The 22143-nt window shown below is 44.1% G+C and overlaps 1 protein-coding gene across 4 annotated transcripts in view; it reads right to left on the bottom strand.

The window, feature by feature from the left end:
- LINGO2 (leucine rich repeat and Ig domain containing 2) overlaps positions 1-22143 on the bottom strand; it is an 878998-nt gene that overhangs the window by 471110 nt on the left and 385745 nt on the right. For 2 of the 4 annotated variants that reach the window (XM_078384884.1, XM_072992032.2), the window contains one exon: positions 5471-5547. The gene's annotated coding sequence lies outside the window, so the exon portion shown is untranslated. The remainder of the gene's footprint in view (positions 1-5470; positions 5548-22143) is intronic. The other 2 variants (XM_078384885.1, XM_072992033.2) reach the window with 1 other exon arrangement.

The raw sequence follows: 22143 nt of genomic DNA, 5'->3' as shown, positions 1-22143 counted from the left end.
TTAAAGTCAGTTTGATGTTTTTGGCCATAATTCTATTTGTCAGTTACAGTGGTGTAAGTATAATGGTATAAATTGCAATAGTGAATTGCCACTTGTATCTTTCATCACAGTTGGTGTACAAACAAGGAATACAAACAACTCATTAACTAATGTTAACTGCATTTATGCTGCAGTAATTAACCAAGAGGATTCTAACCTTTGACACACTGTACATTCTTTATCTCTGTAGGCCATCTCCATTCTGACTTTTATTGCATGTTGTTGTTTAGCCGTTTAGTCGTCCAACTCTTCGTGACCCCATAGACCAGATCACGCCAGGCCCTCCTGTCTTCCACTGCCTCCCGGAGTTGGGTCAAATTCATGTTGGTTGCTTCGCAGACACTGTCCAGCCATCTCATCCTCGATCGTCCCCTTCTCCTCTTGCCTTCACACTTTCCCAATATCAGGATCTTTTCCAGGGAGTCTTTTCTTCTCATGAGATGGCCAAAGTATTGGAGCCTCAGCTTCAGGATCTGTCTTTCCACTGAGCACTCAGGGTTCATTTCCTTCAGAATAGATAGGTTTGTTCTCCTTGCAGGCCAGGGGACTCTCAAGAGTCTCCTCCAGCATCACAATTCAAAAGCATCAATTCTTTGGCAGTCAGCCCTCTTTATGTTCCAGCTCTCATATTGCATAGATGTAATTATTTTATCCATTCAACCAAATTCCAAACCAGGTCCAAACTGGTGTCTCTGTTAGCTTATCTGTGGGTGGAGAGGCTGGCAGCAGCGGATTGGCTTGCACAGTGGCACTCAGCTGATGTCAGGAAAGCCCAGGGAAAACAGCTGTAGCAACCATTGCCAACTTAGTTTTCTCAGAATGCATCCATGTCCCAAACAAGGTGGGAAAGAGTCTTGTTTTAAAGGCCTCATGCCACCGTAAACACACTGATCTTGCCTTATTTTGGACGTTAAGCAAGCCTGATGGTTAGAATTTGCATGGGGGACTCCTATGGAACATTAGGAGTCTTCAGGTAGGGCCAGGAAATAACCCTAGGAAATAATCCCTGGGAAATCAGTGCCAGACATAGGTTACAGTACTGAGTTTGATGGACCCATAGTCTAACCCAGAAAAGGGCAACTTCATTTGTCTTTCTAATTCAGGGCTGAACTACCTGCAAAGGTCCAGTGACTATAGCTGCACACCCAGGGATCTTGGAGAGTTAGCACCCACGCTCTTCCACTCTAATTTTTTTTTCAAGCCAGTCCTCCCATCACATTCTCTACTCTTACCAAAAAAGTATTGTTCTAGCAGAAACAGGAATATAGCTTTACAAAGATTTATTCACAGACCTCCCATAGTTTACTAAGTTTGTTCATTCATGAATCCAACACACAATAAGCTCCATTCACAATATGAAGAACTGTTTTTTAAACCCAGTATTTTTACAGCTACTTTCTTTTCTCAGATCCTTTGAGTGTAACACAGCAAATGCAGGACATTTTACTGCGATATGTTCATGACAAAAATAGCAATTTCCAATGAAACTGATGCAGGGCTGGCCAAAATGGGGAGAAAAGGAAAGATAAAGTCAGCTGGACAACAAAGGCATGGAGTATGCAGAGAGTACTTTGTTGTGAGTGAGAAATGAAGGGAAGACAAAGACAAGGTTCATTATTTCAGTAAGTTGCACCATCTAAAATGTGTCACTACTTGTGACAGCAAATTCAAGTCTTCTGACAGTGTTCTTGAAGAGAGAAGACAGCCTCTGAGACTGGAGTCTATATCCAATGTGAAAAAGCAGATCTACAGAGGGATCATTAAAATGAGAATCTTCATGTAGCTGCATAATGGATGTAAAATACACTATCCTATCTCATTTGAAATTTAAATGCATGAAATGACAAAGCAATGGCGATTCCTTTTGTATAAAAGCTATCAGCACCAGAGTCGAAACGGACATCTGCAATGGCCTTTGAATGCAAGGAGTTCCTTTGATTCATTCAAAATTGATTTGATTACTCAGCTAGGCGTATTAATACAATTTATCATAATTGTCCAATTGAAGGAGTATACGATATCCCAGTAAATGGCTATTTATGATTACATGAATTCTCTTCATTACAGAAGGTGACAACTTTTATATGGGGGAGATCTGCTATATTCTTAAGCGGTCATGTAGATAATCAAGGGCTGACATTTGGAAACTGCCATTTCTGTGAATTTGGAAATCTCTATGCATGCCATCAATATCTATCTACTCTCCACAATCAAGCTTTAGATCACTGGAAAATAATATCTTCCATTAGCTTGGAGAATGACAGGAAAAATGGGCCAATCAATGCAATAATAACAAAAAGTTAATAACGACACGTTTCATATACGGAAGGTTTTTTTTTTTAAAAAAAAAATACATTACATCAACCACCATGCAATATAGTGGGTAAAATCCTGTTGTGTAATTTTTTGTCAGCCTAACCCACTGTTGATGGACCTGCACAGTGGGGACTCTCAGTGAACTTAACTGAAGATCCCACTAAGGGAGAGGATGCCCAAGGACTGGTGTAGCTGTAGTACTACTGTAAACTAAGTGCCCATATAGTTAAACTCTGAAATTGAGCCCATGGAGTTTGTGCCAGGGAACCCAGCCAGATCCACAGTGCTGGAGGCTGGCTGCAGCCACACCTGGGTATCTTAGCCTTGAGAAAGCTTGGACCCCAACAGTTTAAGGCTTTATAGGTTAGAACCAGCACTTTGAAATGTGCCCTGACTGGCAGCCAGTATAGCTGCTGTAACAGGAAGGTTATGTTATCCCAGTAACCAGCTGAGTCAGCAATCTGGCTGCTGCATTTTGGACCCAGTAAAGTTTCCAGATACTTTCCATAGGCAGCTCCACATAGAGTGTATTACAGTAATCCACCTGGGATATAGCTAAGACATCTGACACCATGGCCAGGTCAGACCTCTCTGGAATGGCTGCAGCTGATGGCACTAGTTTGCTCCTTCCATCCTCTTTTACAAACCTTTTAAGTGAGGACTTTTGCCATTTTGGTACATAAGGAAATCCACACGTTGACTATTGTTAGTACTGTATTTATAATATTGATTCCTCTGTTTATGGGGCTATGACGAACTTTGGAAGATAATCTGATCACATGGAGAAAGCACTAAACATGGTATTTACTTGCCACAAAACGTAGAGATGACTGGGACACATGAAATAAGTGGGCTTCTAGATGATGCTTCCTTCCATATAGTCTTTTTAAAAGCAAAATTGGACTAGTGAGTGGAGGCTTTGTCTGTCAGCAGGTGGTAGTAAACAGACATCTCATATTACTCAGAGGGAGTACACTTCCTCAACATCACCAAAATGGAGGACTGTTGCCTTGTGTAAGCTTGCCAAAGGTGTCTGTTGGACTTTCTTTGTGAATAAAATATTGAACCAAACCCTGGAACAGATCCAACAGGGCTTTTCTTCCATCATGAAAAGCAGGATGCTTTTCATCTGAAGCTCTGTTTTCTCTTCTAGAAAAAAAAAACGTCATCCGTGTAAGACCATCCAGATACAAGTATGTATATTCTAAACATAGTCTCATGTGTCAACTTTTATCATGTACTGTATTTTTCTTTCTCAGTAGTTTGGATAAGCTAATTTCCAGTGGTACAAAGTGTGGGGGTGGGAGGTGATGGACTCTAATGGACTCTAAAAGCTTCAGAGGGCTCCTGCCACTTCAGAGAGCTCTGTAGATCCCACATGTCTGGTTCTGAAGACTCTCCGATAGGTCCTTTTCTGCTTCTGGTCTTGGTGACTGCTTAGCTTAACCTACCATCATAGGTTGAAAAAAATGGGGTGGAGAACTGTGTGCACCACCTTGAGCTCTTTGGAGGAGAAGTGGTATATAAGTATAACAAATAAATAGAGATAGATTTCAGAACAAGAAAACCTAATACCATGGAAAACTTACTTTGCTTTTCTGATAACAATGATTTAAAAATAGATATATTCAGTGGAAATGAAACCATCCAATAGATAGCAGTGGACAAGCAGTTGTCCTTTAATCATAAAATGAAAGCATCGTAACATGGTTGATCAGTGATCCAGAAGGAAGGACACATTCAAAACTTCATAAAATCATATGCATTTTCACCACCTTGCTACTACTCAGAAAATATACCCCCGTTAGCTGGGACTGATGTCATTCAGGATGGAGATAAATCCCCCACTTTCTTGTTCATGAATAAAAAGGGTTGTATGTGTCATGTCAGGTGTGCAGCTCAGGCTGAATTGACTTTTTAAAAGAAATAGGAGAAGGGGGGAAAGCTAGAGGTTCCCTAGTCTATCAGTCCCATTTCTCAAATGTATCTGCCTTCCACTCGAAAGAACCTGCTCACTCAGCAGTACTTCAGCCAGAAGGGAGAGTGCCTCTCTACTGCATGCAATTCATTTAAAGCTCTGATTTGTGAGCAAAACATGCACATCCTTGTATTGATCAGTCTTTTCTAATGGACTCTAAAAGCTTTGAAACACCCCCAAACCTCTCACTAGGATGAATGATTCAGTGGCATTGTATTTGGAGAAGGAAAACTGTCTACATAAAACTGGTAGAATTGGAGTGAGGGGGGACAAAGCCATCAATGTATAAAACAAATGTAGACCTTTAAAAAGAAGATAAAAACAACTAGAAACCACTCCTGAGTACATAGAACAACAGTCCTCAACCTTCTTCAAGAAGGGCTGCTAAATTTGACAGAGTCCCCAGTCAGAAGTTGGAAAATTCTTAGAACTGCCACCAAAGATAGGAAGTCGACCCATGCATGCCAATATTTCTTTTTCCACACACCTAGTAAAGAGAAAGCAGCTCTTCCCCCACCCCATGACCAAAAGAATTACACATGTGTTGAATATGAATGAATTTCATTATGTAATTACTACCATGTTCACAGTATATAGCAGAGAAAGAAAGACGAAAAAGCTGAGTATAACTATTTTAGGCCAGCCACTGCATGGGAAAATAAATATACAACATATACAAAATCCAACATTTCATCTGCAAAGTACTTGCACTCATTTATAAATATCAGTGTTTTAAAAGAGACGTCTTGGCTTACCAGGGAACATGTTTAGATAGATAGATAGATAGATAGATAGATAGATAGATAGATAGATAGATAGATAGATAGATAGATAGATAGATAGATAGATAGATAGATAGATAGATAGATAGATAGATAGATAGATAGATAGATAGACAGACAGATAGATAGATAGAAAGAAGTCATGTAATCTTGACTAGGATTTCACGGCTGGAAACCTCAGTCTATTTACCTGGGAGTAAGTAGAACACATTTCTAAACACACATCTAGTATTGCATACTGAGATGCACAGATTCCTGAAGCACACAAACACACATTGCAAAATATGGCCTTTATGCATTAATGCATTCAAATGAAATGGGGTAGGGTAAGGCAGGCTAACCCACCGCCTGTTACCTGGTGAAACTGAAATCCATTGATCAAGGGAGAAAGAATTATTCACCTCAGAGTCTTCCAGCTCCACTTCTCACTTACTGAAATTAGAAAAGAAGGTCAGTAATGTTAAAAAATGGTCACTTTTATGTCCGATTACCAAGTATTCTAAACATTTACTTTAAGTGTGCTCTTGTAGTCCATCTCTGTTTTGAACATCTGAACATTATGATTATCCATGTGCATCACGGATGGGGAAAACTCCCCCAAGGCCAATCAACTGGGGGGCATAATTGAACTACTCCTTTCAGAGCAAATAGTTCAATTATGCCCACCATTTGATTGGCCTTGGGGGAGTTTTCCCCATCCGTGATGCACATGGATAATCATAGAGAAACTACTACATAAGAGCTATTACATTTCCTTGGTTCCCAGATTCGACAAAAAGACAAAAACTTAAAAACAACACTACTCTTGTTTATCTTATGGTTAACATTGTGGGGGGGGGGGTTAAAACAACTTTTACCCTGGCTGCAGACTGTTTCAGACTAAGACAACAGCCCAGACAACATGAGTGTGATGTTTAGTTTACTTATTACTTGAGAGTGAGTAATAGTAAGATTAGGTCCAGAGCCTGGATACCTAGGTTTCAGTGGTGGCCAGGAGTGTATGTGCACAGTTAAAGCCCATGAGCCAGGTGCCCCTCTTCCTTGAAATGTCTGATCTGGCTACAGTGTCAGGTCTGGGGCCATGCTGGAACCATGCCAACCATAGTGCATGCAGGATTGGCCCCATCCCTCTGGGAAAAACTGCTCTAGAGATTGCAGGGCTGGGTCTTTTCCCTGCAGCTGTTGCCCAGGAGTGCCACATGTGGAATCTGAGGACTGGGCTATATGAGAACAGGCTTTCCCTACAGACCTTTGCCATAGCAACAAAGGTCTTCAGCCGTGCTGTGGTGTTATTCCTGCCTTGCCTCCTTGTTCCTGCTTTGCCTAGTGGTTCCTATCTTGCCTCTCCTTGAGTCCCTGGACCCTGCTGCCTTAGCACTGTTCCTCCTGACTTCGACTCCTGGACTGTCTGATCACGATTCCCGTCATCCTTCTACCCAGCTGCTGTTTGAACTCAAAACCTCAGCTGGCTGGTCTCTGCTTGGGCTGTGAGGTTGTTTCTAACTTGTTCTTGTGGTCTTGCTCTGAACTGAGTCCTGGCGCCTTTTCCACTGAATGAACCCTGACATACAGTGACTCACGCCTTGGTTATACCCCTTCTAAATTACTGCAATACACTCTGTGTTGGGGTGCCTTTAAACGCTGTTTAGAAACTTGATCTACTCCAACATGCTGTACCCATGCTGCTGACCATGGCTAGTCACAGAGAGCATAAAATTGCCATTACAACATCTTCACTGGCAAACATCCATTTCCAGGCCCAGTCTGAAGTGCTAATTATGACCTATAATGCCCCATATGAATTGGGTCCAGATTATCTCAAGAACCATATACTGTATTCCTATTAAAGATGGGCATGAATCAGAAAAATGTTGATTCATTTTGATTCACAAATTATAAATATATGATTTCCTAATAAATCAATTAATCAATCTGTCAATTTTTTTTAACTTTTAAACCCTATAAAATGGGTTTCAGACATCCATGTAATCCACCCACAAAGTGGATCCCCCCCAGGAAAGTGCCCTTTAGCAGCTGGCTTGGGGAAGCCCAAACTTGGAGAGACTGTAGGGGTGAATCAGGGGAAGCTTCTCTGTAATTTTGGTGTCTCTAGGTTCTTGGGGAGGGGGCTTTCCTGGCGGCCCCTCTTTGTGGGTGTGTAATTTGGACAGATCCTGAAGCTGAGGCTTCAATACTTTGGCCATCTCATGAGAAGACTTTTTGGAAAAGACCTTGATGTTAGGAAAGTGTGATGGCCAGAGGAAAAGGGGACGACAGAAGATGAGATGGCTGGACAGTGTCTGCGAAGCAACCAACATGAAACTGATACAACTCCGGGAGGCAGTGGAAGATAGGAGGGCCTGGCGTGCTCTGGGGTCACAAAGAGTCAGACACGACTTAACGACTAAACAACAACAACAACGAATTTGGACATTGAAACCCAACCTTCACCAAACTCAGAGTGATTATAGAGGGGAGTCAAAGGGAAGCTTGTGATCATGTTCTTTGACAGTGTCTGACAGTTTCTTGTTTTTGGCAGGAAACGACAAGAGGGGAGATTCTTTGAATAAACTTTTATTAACAAAGCTAATAGGTTTTTCAATCACAGCTTCAACAGGATCCATAGGTTCATTATTAACTGGTAAGTCAGCCCACAACAAGGGGAACATGTTCTCATAAATGTCTCTTTTTAACGGAAGGACTGACCAAAACGTTCTTGATCCGTCGGCCTTCTCAGACATCCACTCCTTACTGCACAGATAGTCCTGCAGCAAGGATGACATGACCACTCTCCCTCGGGAGGCTTCTCGTGTGGTTGGACTGGCCCCGGATAAATCACCCTCTTCCAGGGACCTCATCCTCGCAGGTACCTAAACTGTCCATTCTACCAGTCCCAGTCCCTCAATTATTGGTTTCCCTTCCTTCACCTTCTTCTCCGTCTCTTTCAAGTCCCGACTTTCAACACCTGTCCCTTTCTGTGGGATTTTGGAACAGTTCTCCTTCCCCTTCTATCCATTCTTCTTCCAACACCAACACCTTTCTTGTTTCTCCCTCTCCCTTTCTTGTTTGTCCCTCTTCTGAGGTCAAGAAAATGTCTACCTCCCTTTTTCCTCTCTTTCCCGGCTGCTCCTCCTCTTCTCCCACTTTTAACCCTTTCATCTTTGTTATACTTTCCTCTGTCTTTTTCCTCTTTTACAGAGACGTTTGAGGGGCTTACTCTTACTCTTCTCGTCTCTTATATCTTATTTATTTATTTATTTATTTATTTATTTATTTATTTATTTATTTATTTATTTATTTATTTATTTATTTATTTATTTATTTATTTATTTATTTATTTATTTGATTTATATCCCGCTCATCTGGTAAATCTATACCACTCTGAGCGGCTGATCTTCTTGATCACAAAGCTTCCCTGCAATTTTGGTGTTTCTAGGTGCCTTAGGGGCTGTTTCATAGCCAAATGAATTGATGAATCAAATATCACTAAAATTCATTGATTCATGATTCGTCAAGGGCATTGATTTGTACGAGTATGAATTGATGAATTAGTCATTTTTAAAACAAATTTGTTGATTCATTTTAAAAATCATGCCCATCTTGACTTTCTATATAAGCCATCCTGTGCTTTAACATCTTGAGGGGAGGCACTTTTTGTGGCCTTGCTCCCATTTGCAGGCATGTTCGTTGAGGATGCTACACAAGACCTTTTTAATGGAGGTTCTCAGGTTATGGAATGCACTCTCCTCAGGAGAAGAGACTGCCCCCTTTCCTGCTACTCTTTCAGTGATAGGTACAGAGATTCCTTTTTAAAACAGCCTTTCACTGACTAAACACAGATCAGTTTTACTGCAGGTTTTTTCTTTTCATACAAGTCTTTGGTTTTTTGAGTGTTTCTAAAATTGTTCTTATTAGCAATTTTAAAATACTGTTAAAAGTTGTCCTAATAGTATAACTTATAGTATTTTTCATTGAGCCTGTTTATTTATTTATTTTTGAGCTGGCATGGGTCCCTATACAGTGGTACCTCGACTTGAAAACATCCCTACATAAGAACAATTCGAGTTAAGATAGCTCTGTTTGCAAAAAGTTGTTTTGACGAGAATGGAGCCTCGACTTAAGATCCATCCTGCCTCTTTAAGAGCTGTCACACACCTTTCTGGGGCAAAGCATGTATACTTTTCGATGCAATTCAGCATGATCCTAATTATCTCATTGTGTAGCTTGTGCAGCCCATTAGTTCTCACCCAAATGGAGCTCTGTGTGCATTTTCAGAGGTGACAACCCTGTGACATAATAAGTGGGTTCTGACATTGAAAGGGAAGATGGAGAAACACTCTCCACTGTTTTCATCTTCTTTTTCTTTAATGTTTTCCAACTGAAACAGTGAAATTATAATACTATATGAGGTGGGTGCATTGCTCTTTTGATATACCACCTACTTTATTTCATGAGGAAAAAGGACAGCCACTGCAGCTGGCTGAATGAGAAAAGGCAGGGAAGGGGGCTATGGCCATGGGCTCTGCCCCCCACAAGACATCTCTCCAGTGAGAAATAACACAGATTGCTCAAAGATAAGAAGCTTTTAAGTGTGAAACAGAACTCTCCAAATTCTGGATTGCTTCTTTCATACTCTGTAGAAAGCCCCGAAGGTCACGCTTCACTTTGGTTGCTAATTGCAGCCTCTTAAAGAGCTGAATTATGGAATGATGAAACAGAAACAAACTTAACCATATCCCCAGCTATGTAGCTAAAAACAGTTAAATTCAATGAACCTGACGTGGAAACCCAGAGCCTTCAACACGATGGCATTCTCTTTACAAATTTCTATACCTTGATGAGGTAGGGGGTGCCTGACCACCTTATTGATCTCCTGAGAAATCTATATGTAGGACAGAAAGCAACAGTTAGAACTGGATATGGAACAAATCATTGATTCAAAATTGGGAAAGGAGTATGACAAGGCTGTATATTGTCTCCCTGCTTATTTATTTATTTATTTATTTATTTATTTATTTATTTATTTATTTATTTATTTATTTATTTATTTATTCATACACACACACACACACACACACACACACACACACACACACACACACACACATACATACATACATACATACATACATACATACCCCACCTATCTGGACCACCAGACCACTCTAGGCGGCTTCCAACACAGGATAAAACAATAAAATGCAAAAATGTGCATCAGCATTCAATAACAATTACTATAAAATAAAGAAAAAATAAAATAGGGGAAAAATAGAGAAAGAGTTCAAGAATTAGCTGGAGGGAAGGCCTGGATGTATAACCATGTTTTTAATTGGGTTTTAAAGATGCCCAGCGTAGGGGCCGCACAAATCTCCGGAGGAAGGTTATTCCAGAGGCGAGGAGCCACCGCCGAGAAGGCCCGGTTTCGTGTCTTCTCCTTCCGGGCCTCTCTCGGCGTTAGGCTCCTCAGCCTCACCTCCTGACTCGCACGGGTGACCGTGGTAGACCTTGGTGGAAGCAGAAGTTCCACCAAATATCGAGGCCCTAAACCGTTTAGGGCCTTGTAAGTAATCATTAAGACTTTGAAGTCGACGCGGAAACGAATGGGCAGCCAATGCAATGCGGCCAGAGTTGGAGAAATGTGTTGGTATTTTCTCACTCCGGTGAGGAATCTGGCCACAGCATTCTGCACCACCTGAAGTTTCCGCATCAGCCTCAAAGGCAGCCCCACGTACAGCGCGTTACAGTGGTCTAATCTTGAGATTACGAGCGCATGCACCAAGGTGGTGAGTGCCCCCATGTCGAGATAGGGCCGCAGCCAGGCAATCTGCCAGAGGTGGAAAAAGGCGGTGCGGACTACCGACGCCACCTGCGTTTCCATAGTGAGTGTCAGGTCCAGATGTATGCCCAAGCTGTGGGCCCCTCTCTTTGCGGCCAGGGTCATCCCCCCAAACGTGAGAGAGCCACCCAAGCCGCCAACCATGGGGCCACCCACCCTCAGAATGTCCGTCTTGTCCAGGTTCAGCCTCAGCCAATTCTCCTGCATCCATTGCAGTACGGCCCCCAGGCAGCACTGAAGGGATAGGATGGCATCACCTGCAGTTAGTGAAAAGGAGATGTAGAGCTGGGTGTCATCGGCATATTGATGACATGAGGCCCCACATCCCCAGATGACCCTTCCCAGCGGCCTCATATAGATCGCATTGGGGAGATGATTGACCCCTGTGGAACCCCGCAACTGAGACTCCACGGGGCCGAGACACTCTCCCCAAGCTGCTCTCTCTGGGGGTGGTCCCCAAGAAGGAACAGAGCCAGGTGAGTGCTGAGCCACCAATTCCCAACTCGAAGAGCCTCCCCAGGAGGATACTGTGGTCAACGGTATCAAAGGCCACCGAGATGTTGAGGAGGACCAACAGAAACATTTTACCCCTGTCAGCCTCCCTCAATAGGTCATCGTACAGGGCGACCAATGCCATCTCTGTACCGTGGTGTGGCCTGAAGCCCCACTGAAATGGATCCAGGGCGTCTGTTTCATCCAAGTAAGCCTGAAGCTGATCAGCCACCACCATCTCGACCACTTTGCTCATGAAAGAAACACTGGCGACGGGCCTGTAATTGCCAATTTCGTCCACTGCCATACTGAGTTTCTTTCTTATGGGCTTAATGAATGTCTCCTTTCTTTCTTATGGGCCTAATGAGTGTCTCCATCTGCCCTCAAGGAAAGACCCATTTATTATTGCTGTGGCCCATTCAGTTGTTATCGGCCTGGCTGCTTTGATTAGCCAGGCTGGGCAAGGGTCAAGGGAGGAGGACCGGCAGCAATCAAGCACCTTGTCTACAGAGTCAGGCGTCACAGGCTGAAAAGAGTTGAAAGTTACCGAGCAAGGCGGAGTGCTGGACATCTCTGCTTGACTCACTGTATTCAAAAAAGGAGAAAGCTCCCGGCGGATGGCCTCCACTTTAGATTTTTAAAAGGCTGCAAACTAGTCCGGTGAAAAACTAGGGGGAGGCCTGTCACCTGAACCAGTTCCGGATAGGTCGCACACTATACAGAATAACTCCGCCTGCTGATTTGACGCTTCACTTATCTGGTTAGCGAAGAATGATCGACATGCAGCCTTTACCTTACTCAGGTAAAGGTTAGTTGCGACCCTAACAGCTATCCAATTATAATCTGTCCAGTTCTTTCTCCACCTACGCTCTAGCCTTCTCTTATGCCGCTTCATCGCTCGAAGCTCCTGGTTAAACCAGGGTGCTGGCCGAGCTCTATGGCGGAGAGGGCGTTTAGGTGTGATCATGTCTATGGCCCTGGTGGCAGCGGAGGACCAGCTGTCAACCAGAGTGTCGACAGGAGCGCTAGCCAGGTCAGCCGTAACACCTCTCATGGCATCCTGGAATCCAACAGGATCCAGTAGCCTTTGAGGGTGGACCATAGAAGTAGATCCCTGCTCCCTGCGAGGGGGGAGTGCCACTGAGAGGTTACATTTTATTAGGTGGTGATCTGACCATGACAAGGAGACTGACACAAAGTCCATCACCATCAGATCACACTCGTTCCAATTAGTGGAAAAGACCAGTCCAACCTGTAGCCACCCATGTGGGTGGGGCCGATGACATGTTGGGATATGTTCAAGGAAGCCATGGTTTCCAAGAACTCAAGAGCTGGCCCAGTAGTCTCTGCCCCCGCGTGCACGTTGAAGTCGCCCAAGACCAAATGCCTCGGGGATCCCAACAATGCCGCGGAGACAAATTTGGCCAGCTCCGGTAGGGAAGTGGCTGGGTTGCGGGGAGCGCAGTAACCCAGCTATATCCCAATACTATCCCTAGCCTCATTCAACACGTGGAGTGCCTCTAGACCTGGCTTTACCACCGAGGAGTGCCTAGTAACCTCTAAGATGGATTTGTAAACAATGTCTACTCCCCCTCACCCATCCAGTCTATCCTGGTGCTGGACAGCATAACCGGGTGGGCAGATGAGAGCCAGGGGAGGGCCACCCTCCCCACTAATCCACGTCTCGGTTATGCATGCCAGGTCTGCATCCTCCTCCAGGATAAGATCATGGATCACCTGGGGTTTGTTGGATACAGACTTGGCATTCAACAGTACCAGATTTAGAGTGGAGGGCTGGCTGGGCCAGCTGCCTCGATATTGAGGGTTGATCACAGTCTCAGAACAATGAACAGCCATAAAACATCTGTTCATCGTTCTTCTGACACGGGTAGGGACTGTGCCAATGCCATATCTCCCTCTACCCATGATCACCGGGATGTTAAAAGGCCCCTCGCTGGGCGGACAGGCCTTCCACTCCATATCTAAGAAGAAGAAGATGATGATGATGAAGAAGAAGAAAAAGAAACTAATAAAAAACAATTTCCCTAAATTAAGAAACAAACAAGCTTAAACACAAGATAAATACATAAATCAAATACAATACTAATAAAACCAAATTATAAACCCCTTGTGTATACAATTAGATTAAATTTAAGGAATCAAATGCTTAAATCCCACATATAGTCCTGGTCTTTCCTCCTCCTTCACGTAAGCTTGTCCTTTCAAATATTGCAGATTTCGGTGTTATTTTTGATGTTGTTAACGCTGATGTTGATAATAATAGTGATAAAGTTACTGGAGTACAGATGTTACTCGTGGGGCATACCACAAAGGTCTTAGTCATAAGCATAAGGGAGAGCAAAGTCCAGGATATAGGTGATTCAATCACTGGCCTTTCCCACCCCCAAGGAGGAGACAGGGCGTCTCTGCAGATAGTCCAAAGGAGGGAGGCTGAGCAAACCAGTCTTAGAGAAGGTCCCGTCTCTTGGAGAGCCAGCATGGCGACCAGCCAGCCAGATTCCAGGACAGACAGTCCTCGCTCCCTCACGACCGCCCAAAGTCTCCCCCCACAGCCTTGCACACTGACTTGCCAGAAAATTAAAGATCTTCGCCACAACCAGCCACAAGAAGACCGGCAGTCTCTGCTGCAAGCTTCGGTTTCAAACATGCTGAGAGGGATAGCTTTTGGGGGGGGGAGGAGGGCATTAATCTCCAGCCTCCAGATCCTTTCCTCCGATGGACTCCTCCAGAGTCAGCTGGGGCTTCAGGGGGAGGGAGGAGGCGCGAATGTCCAGCCTCTGGGTCCTTTCCCCTCGACAGTCTCCGGTGGTCTCCTCCAGAGTCCAGCTGGGTCCAGCTGGGACCTCCAGGTGGATCCCACTCCCCTCCAATGCCTTGAGCGCTCACCAGCCTCCTCCAAAAAATAAGCAAGGCAGGGCTTCCAGCTTCCGAAACACCAACGGCAGGCCAGCTGCAGCTCCGTGGCTCCGTGTTTCGAGCCAGGGGCGGCTCCGCGTTTTGAGCCTGCAGCGGCTCCGCTTCCGAGGTCCTGCTCGGCACAGCCTAGCCCAGCAAAGTGCTCCACGTCTCTTCCAGCAACCCGGGTACAGGTAAAATGGGAAGAGGAGGGCGGTCAGGAAGAAAAGAAAAAAAGAAAAAAGAGCAAAAAGAAAAAGAAAGAAAGGCAGGAGACCAAGAGGCAAGCCGGAGCGGCGGATAAAAACGTTAGCCGCCCAGCACCGGCGCCATCCTATTTAACTTATATGTGTGACAAACCCAGACCTACTGGGATATGCCACACGTTAACTAAGCTGCCACCAACCATTCCCTGTAAGAAGTCACACAGACCAGGGATGGATTTTTAACCAATAAAAGAATAAGGTTTATTTAAAACAACACACAGGGAAAATAAAAGGATTATGTGAATAAGATATAGTAACGTGGCTTAGTCTCATTCATACATGCATACAGTTTGGTTCACACAGAACCCTTAACTTGAAGCACAGACCCTGAACCTATCAGTTCTGGCTAACCATACAGACACCTTAACCTATCAGGTTGGTACTCTGACACACAGTAGTACCCTGTCTGACACACAGACTCCCACACCAGCTTCTTCTTCCCAGCTGCTGCTTCTTCACATCCCAGCGTCTCCTGAACTTCACCACACAGGCTTCACATATATATACAGTACAGCCCCTCCTCCTGATGTCCCGCCTTCCACTCCCCATAGGATGGAACTTTCCCTCCAAACCCATGACAGACAGGTAACATCAGTGCTGTATGTAACACCTCCCCTCTTTATAAGTTGTTTTGTAGGGGGAAAGCTAAGGTGCTTTTTCCCAAAAAACAACCTGGATAAAACACACAACAACAGTTATACATACCATATCATACTTACTTATACTTACATTCTAAGTTAACCATAGCAATTAGGCATTTAAACATTTACCATATACATTACATCAATTTACCTTTATTCATACAAACCAAGTTCAAAAAACAGGTACATTTAACTTTTTGTCATCAATATATATACATAGTCCATGTTTCTTTCGCCGTCTTCATTCTTCAGGTCTTCTTGACAAGGCGTCAGCAACACAGTTCACTGACCCTCTGACCACCTTCACTTCAAAGTCATAGTCCTGTAGGTTTAAAGCCCACCTCATAAGTTTGCTATTGTGGGTTTTCATTGTCTTTAACTATTGCAGTGGTGACTGGTCAGTGCACAGAACAAAATGTCTTCCCCAGATGTAAGGCTTGGCCTTCTGGATCGCGTAGACTATGGCCAAACACTCCTTCTCCACGGTTGCCAAATGTCTCTCACCTTTTTGAAGTTTCCTACTCAGGTAGGACACTGGATGCTGGTCACCATTCTCATCCTCCTGGCACAGAACTGCTCCTACCCCGCTGTTAGACGCATCGGTGTAGATGATGAACTCCCGGTCGAAGTCTGGAGCACGCAGCACTGGATACTGGACGAGCGCCTCCTTCAACCTCTGGAACGCCTCCTCACAGTCGCTGGTCCACGGGATGCGGTCATCAGCCTTCTTCCTCGTCAGATCGGTCAGCGGAGCCGCAATCTCGCTAAACCTCGGGATGAACTTTCTGTAGTAGCCCACCAACCCAAGAAATGATTTGACTTTTTTCTTGGTGTTGGGTCTGGGCCAATCACGAACGGCTTCTATTTTGACCTCTAGGGGTTTTATCACTCCTCCCCCTACCATGTGACCCAAGTCTTTTGCTTCTGGGATACCCAGCTGCAGTCTGTTCTCTCTGCAGGGCCTAGGCCAAAGCACTTCCTCCCCTGGATTAAAGTGCCTCTCCCTGCCTTCCTGGTCATCCCAAGCTTTCTTTCTGACCTTTTGAGCTTGCAGGGTCTCTGCTGCTAGCTCTAGGTTTCTCTTTAGGTCCTTCCTCAAAGAGTCTATATATGTCACAACGTCTTGTGGGTCATCCTGGGTGATCTGCTCCCAATCCTGCTTGATCAAATCAAGGGGCCCTTTCACCCTTCTCCCAAATAAAAGTTCAAATGGACTGAACCCGGTACTGGCTTGTGGCACTGATCGATAAGCAAACAAAAGGGATTGCAGCTTCTGGTCCCAATTGTTTGGATTCTCTGCCAAGTAAGCCCTAATCATGCGCATTAGAGTCCCATTGAACTTCTCAGTTAACCCATTACTTTCAGGATGATAGGCAGTAGTTTCCTTGTGCTTAATTCCACAGATTTGCCATAAGCGCTTCATGAGCTTCGATGTAAATGATGCTCCCAAATCTGTGATTATTTCTGAGGCAAATCCCATCCTGGACATATACCCCACCAAGGCATCTGCCACTGTGTTAGTTTCAATGTTAGTCAAGGGTATGGCTTCAGGGTACCTCGTGGCATGGTCCACAATGGTGAGAATGAACCTGTTCCCCCTCTTTGTGGCCTTGGGCAAAGGTCCCACAATATCCACCCCTATGCATTTGAACGGAGTGTCAATCACAGGCAAAGGGCACAACTTTGCTTTGGTCCTGTCGCGGCTATTCCCCTGCCTTTGACACACATCACATTGTTTACAGAACTCCCTGATCTGCTTCCCTATGTCAGGCCAGTAGAAATTCTGTGTGATTCTCTGCTGTGTTTTGTTCACCCCTAAGTGTGCAGCAAACATGTCAGAGTGCCCCCTTTGTAAGATCATGGGGCGATACTTTTCAGGTACCACCAGCTGACTTCTGATCCCATCTCCCCCTTTTGAGATATTCCTCAGGGTCTCTCTATATAAAATCCCCTTTTTCTCCAGAAATCTCACTGGGGTTTCAGGTGTTAGCTGGGCGTCAGTCACCTGTTCAAAACACTTTTGGAGAGTGGCGTCTGCCTTTTGCTCTTGTCCAAATCTGCTGTCTGTGGTTAAGGTTTCCACCACAGCTTCTGAACTCCCCTCTGCTTCCGTCTCTGGCTCATCATTACCCCCCTGAACTGTCCCCGTGGTGGCTTGTGAACGTGTAATCACTAGCACCCGTTTCACATGTTCAGCCAGGTCATTTCCCACGAGCACGGCTGCTGGCAGAGTCGATGAAATTGCTAGCCGCCAAACTCCCCTCCAGCCTTGAAAGTTGACAGGTACCTCCGCGACTGGCAGTGAGATTACCTGCCCCTCAATTCCTGCCACCTTCATGCTCTCATTTGGGATTACATATTCCCTAGGAATAATATCTGGATGGCACAGGGTCACCTGAGAACAAGTGTCCCGCAGCCCCCGATACTGACGGTCAAGTATTCCTACGTCCACCCCTGCTGTCTCAAACAACTGAGAATCTGTTCTCACCAGCAGGCAGCGCCTGACCTCTACAAGAGGACCATTTTCCTCAGCCTGATCAGCAGATGTAGCTGTTTCAGATTGAGTAGCCATGGCAACAGGCTCCCTCAGTGACAATGAGCCTTGCTCTTTCTGGACACAGAACACAGCTTTTGGCTTGGTCCTACTCGAATCCTGAGGCACAATTCCTTTTAGCTGCTTTAATTTCTCACACTCTGAGATTAGATGGCCCTTTCCCTGACAGAAATAACATTTTCTGGTGTATTTTGATTCTCTCTCCTCTTGTTTTGGTTTTCCCTCCAAAATCTGAGGTCTTGGTTTTATGTCTGAGGGCTTCCCTTCACCATGGGCCCCTCCCCCTTGCTGGCTTTTCCCTGGTCCCTGAGAGTACTTGCTGTAGGTTTCTTTGGGTTTCCCCATCGCTTTCCCCTCACCCAAGGGCTTTCTTATTTGGGAAATAAAATCTGCAATCTCGGCGGCTTCTGCCACAGATTTCGGTTTCCTTTCCCTCACCTGGAATTTCAGTTCCCCATGCAGGACTGAATAGAACTGTTCCAGCGCTATCAAGTCTTTAAGCTGCTGGTAGGTCTCTGTCCCCTCCTGAGATAGCCATTTCTCAAGCAGCCTCACCAATTGGGCCCCCACTTGGGTAAAAGTCTGCTCTGGTTTCTTTGTGAGGGACCTGAATCTTTGCCTCAGCTGTTCCGCATTTATCCCATGTCTTGCAAACACCAGTTTTTTAAACTCTGCAAAATCTCTCATCAGTTCCTCAGGCATCTCTGAATAAACCTCAGCCAGGCTACCACTGATTAAAGATCGCATGATGGTCATCTTCTCAGTTTCCCTCACTGAGAAGTCCACAAACGCTCTTTCCACTAAGGAAAAGAACACCTCAGGACAATCTCCCTTGTGGTACACAGGGAATTTCTTCAGGTCAGCTTTAGACAATTGGCCTCCCTCAGAATCCCTATTGTTATTATTGTTCTGATTCATCAGTTCCAATTTTCTTAATTCAAACGCCATTTTCTCTCTCTGCAATTCCCTCTCCATTTCCATTCTCTCTCTCTCTAATCTTTCTTCTTTTTCCAATTGCCTTTGTTTCTCTTCCCTTTCTATTTCCCTCAACCTCAGTTCATGCTGTTGGGCTATGAGCATTTTCCTGAGTTCTGGGTTCTGTTCTCCCGTGCTGTCACCCTGCACTGAGCCAAATTCATCCTCAGAACCTTGGTCAACCTGGGGGTCTTTCACTTCACCCATTTCTGCCATTTGGCTTCGAGTCAAGGGCATAATCCCCCCCCTCAGAACAGGCTGCTTTAAAAAGTCAAGCCTCAAAATAAAACTTTTTTTTTCTTTTTCTTTTGCCTCAGAACCAGCTTTCCCTATAGATTGCTGCTGTCCTTTCAGCACTAACTTGCAACTGTTGCGAGCTAGAGTCTACCCCCCTCTGCTGGGCCTCTCAGCAGACAAGCTAGCTCACTTCTACTTTACAGTTTTGCCTCAGCTTTTTCCCGCCAAAACAGGCTGCCTCAGAGCTCCCTAATCTAGCCCCCCAATCTGAGGTTACACGTTCTTCTACTAGTGCACCCCCCCGTGAGGTACACCTAGAAGATTACCTACGCGCTCTCAGATTGTCCCTGACTAGACCCCCCTTGCTCTGGGCACACTTGCCAAGGCTTTGCTGGACCGCTGGACAACTGGACCAGTCGTATCCCACACGCTGGACACCAATCAATGTGACAAACCCAGACCTACTGGGATATGCCACACGTTAACTAAGCTGCCACCAACCATTCCCTGTAAGAAGTCACACAGACCAGGGATGGATTTTTAACCAATAAAAGAATAAGGTTTATTTAAAACAACACACAGGGAAAATAAAAGGATTATGTGAATAAGATATAGTAACGTGGCTTAGTCTCATTCATACATGCATACAGTTTGGTTCACACAGAACCCTTAACTTGAAGCACAGACCCTGAACCTATCAGTTCTGGCTAACCATACAGACACCTGAACCTATCAGGTTGGTACTCTGACACACAGTAGTACCCTGTCTGACACACAGACTCCCACACCAGCTTCTTCTTCCCAGCTGCTGCTTCTTCACATCCCAGCGTCTCCTGAACTTCACCACACAGGCTTCACATATATATACAGTACAGCCCCTCCTCCTGATGTCCCGCCTTCCACTCCCCATAGGATGGAACTTTCCCTCCAAACCCATGACAGACAGGTAACATCAGTGCTGTATGTAACAATATGCAGATTACTTCATGAGAAAGGCTGGACTGGATGAATCCCAAGCCGGAATTAAGATTGCTAGAAGAAATATCAACAACCTCCGATATGCAGATGATACCACTCTGATGGCAGAAAGTGAGGAGGAATTAAAGAGCCTCGTAATGAGGGTGAAAGAGAAGAGTGCAAAAAACGGTCTGAAGCTCACCATAAAAAAACTAAGATCATGGCCACTGGTCTCATCACCTCCTGGCAAATAGAAGGGGAAGATATGGAGGCAGTGATAGAGTTTACTTTCTTGGTTAATAACTCTACATCAGAAACCAGTATCAAGAACTCACTAGTGCCTTTAAAATGTGTTTCCTTGTTCCCATTAAGATCTACACAAAGCAGAAACTTGTATTAAATATTGGTGACATGCAGCTTCCTAAGGGAAGAGATTGTTAATGAAGCATTAAAGATCCAACTTAAACAGCAGTGTTGTGAAACGGTTTTTTTTTTTTTACAAAAGGACCATTTAGCTATATTTTATTTATTGCAGTAGTTACATCAATGTGTTATGTTATGTGCAATCAAGTCACTTCCAACTTACAGTGACCGTAACAGGGTTTTCTAGATATGGGAAATATGCAAGGAGTAGTACAACAGTGCTAACACCCAAAAGAAATTCCATGGACAAGTAGGGATTTGAACCCATGTCTCCTGAGTCCTAGTCTGACACTCTGTTCAGTATACCATATTAGGCATCTTCATTACCCTTATATTCAAAGTGCTGGTTTCAACCTATAAAGGTCTATAAGTTTTGGGTCCAGGCTATCTAAAAAACTGCATCTTCCTCTATGAGCCTGGCCAGGCATTAAGATAATCAGAGAAGGCCTTTATCTCAGTTTCACCACCCTCACAGGCTTACTCAGTAGCAGAAAGACAATCTTTTCTGAATTATGTGAGAACGTTCTTCAATCAAGCATTGTATGCAACAAGGAAAATGGCCACAAGAAAATGGTTATTAGTTAATATAATGCACAACATGCTCAGGAAAAGATTTGGAAAATATGTACGTTAGGGAAAACAGGAACACAGATCAATAAGGTAAGTATATAGCCAGATTATAATAAGTCATACTCCAATATTATGACTACTATAGCTGACTGGCACACATGCATACTAATAATCATACCATGAAGAAGAGGCAAAATGAATACTTCTGTTTTTCTTTTTGTTTAAACTTTAAAAAAATTGATTTTACAGCCTTAGCACATTCTGAATGCCTATGCTGTCCCAGAGAGTGAGAAATCAGATGAAAGGTAGAAGGAAAATATGCTTGTAGATTGATGGATCAACTAAGTGTGAGGTAGTCTAACCAGTGACAAGCTCTTAAAGCAACATCTGACAGGCATTATTTTATGTCCCTCAAACACCTCAAAGAAACAAAGAGAACTTTAGCTTGTGTAAAAAGCTCTCCCTACTAGTGTTTGTATGATATCATAAGCAGACAACTGAATGGAAGGGTCACTGACATCCTTCAATAGATTTTTCAAGGCTGCCCATGGACTTGTAGCTTCTCAGTTTGATGACACCTCAGGAAATGTTCCCAGAGACCCAGCGACTACCAAGATATCAGAATAAGCGACTTCAAGGCTTCCAGAAAAGGTGTCATATCCATGACCCTGACTCCTTGTTGATGTAAAACGGCAAGTTAACTATATTACACTGACAGAAATAGCTTCAGAAATCAGCAAAACATATATAAAATCTGAGGAATATACAAGAGGCAACAGATTTAGCATTACCTTTGAAGACACACAAGTAGATTAACAATACTTCCTGTATGTACAATATTGCTAATTCAGGATGAGAAGTTAGAACATCTTGTTAAGCAACTAATATGTTATCATTTGACTTTACTTCTACGGTATGTTACTAGGACTCATTGTTCATTAGTTATGAGTTACACATTAACAATGCATTACTAAAGCATTTTTTAAAAATTAGTATCTATTTAAAGCAACTTCAGGACTGAGAGATGGCCATTCCCTAAAGATCTCAAATGTAGGTGCTGGGGTGCTGTTATGTGAAATCCATACAGGACTTTGTAGATCATAACCAGCACTTTTTAATAGACCAAGAAACAGAATAATATCCAGTTAAGCTGTTCTAACA

The sequence above is a fragment of the Pogona vitticeps genome, chromosome 2, assembly GCF_051106095.1.
Source record: "Pogona vitticeps strain Pit_001003342236 chromosome 2, PviZW2.1, whole genome shotgun sequence".
In the NCBI taxonomy this organism is placed as follows: domain Eukaryota; kingdom Metazoa; phylum Chordata; class Lepidosauria; order Squamata; family Agamidae; genus Pogona; species Pogona vitticeps.
This window is presented reverse-complemented; position numbering and strand designations above follow the sequence as displayed.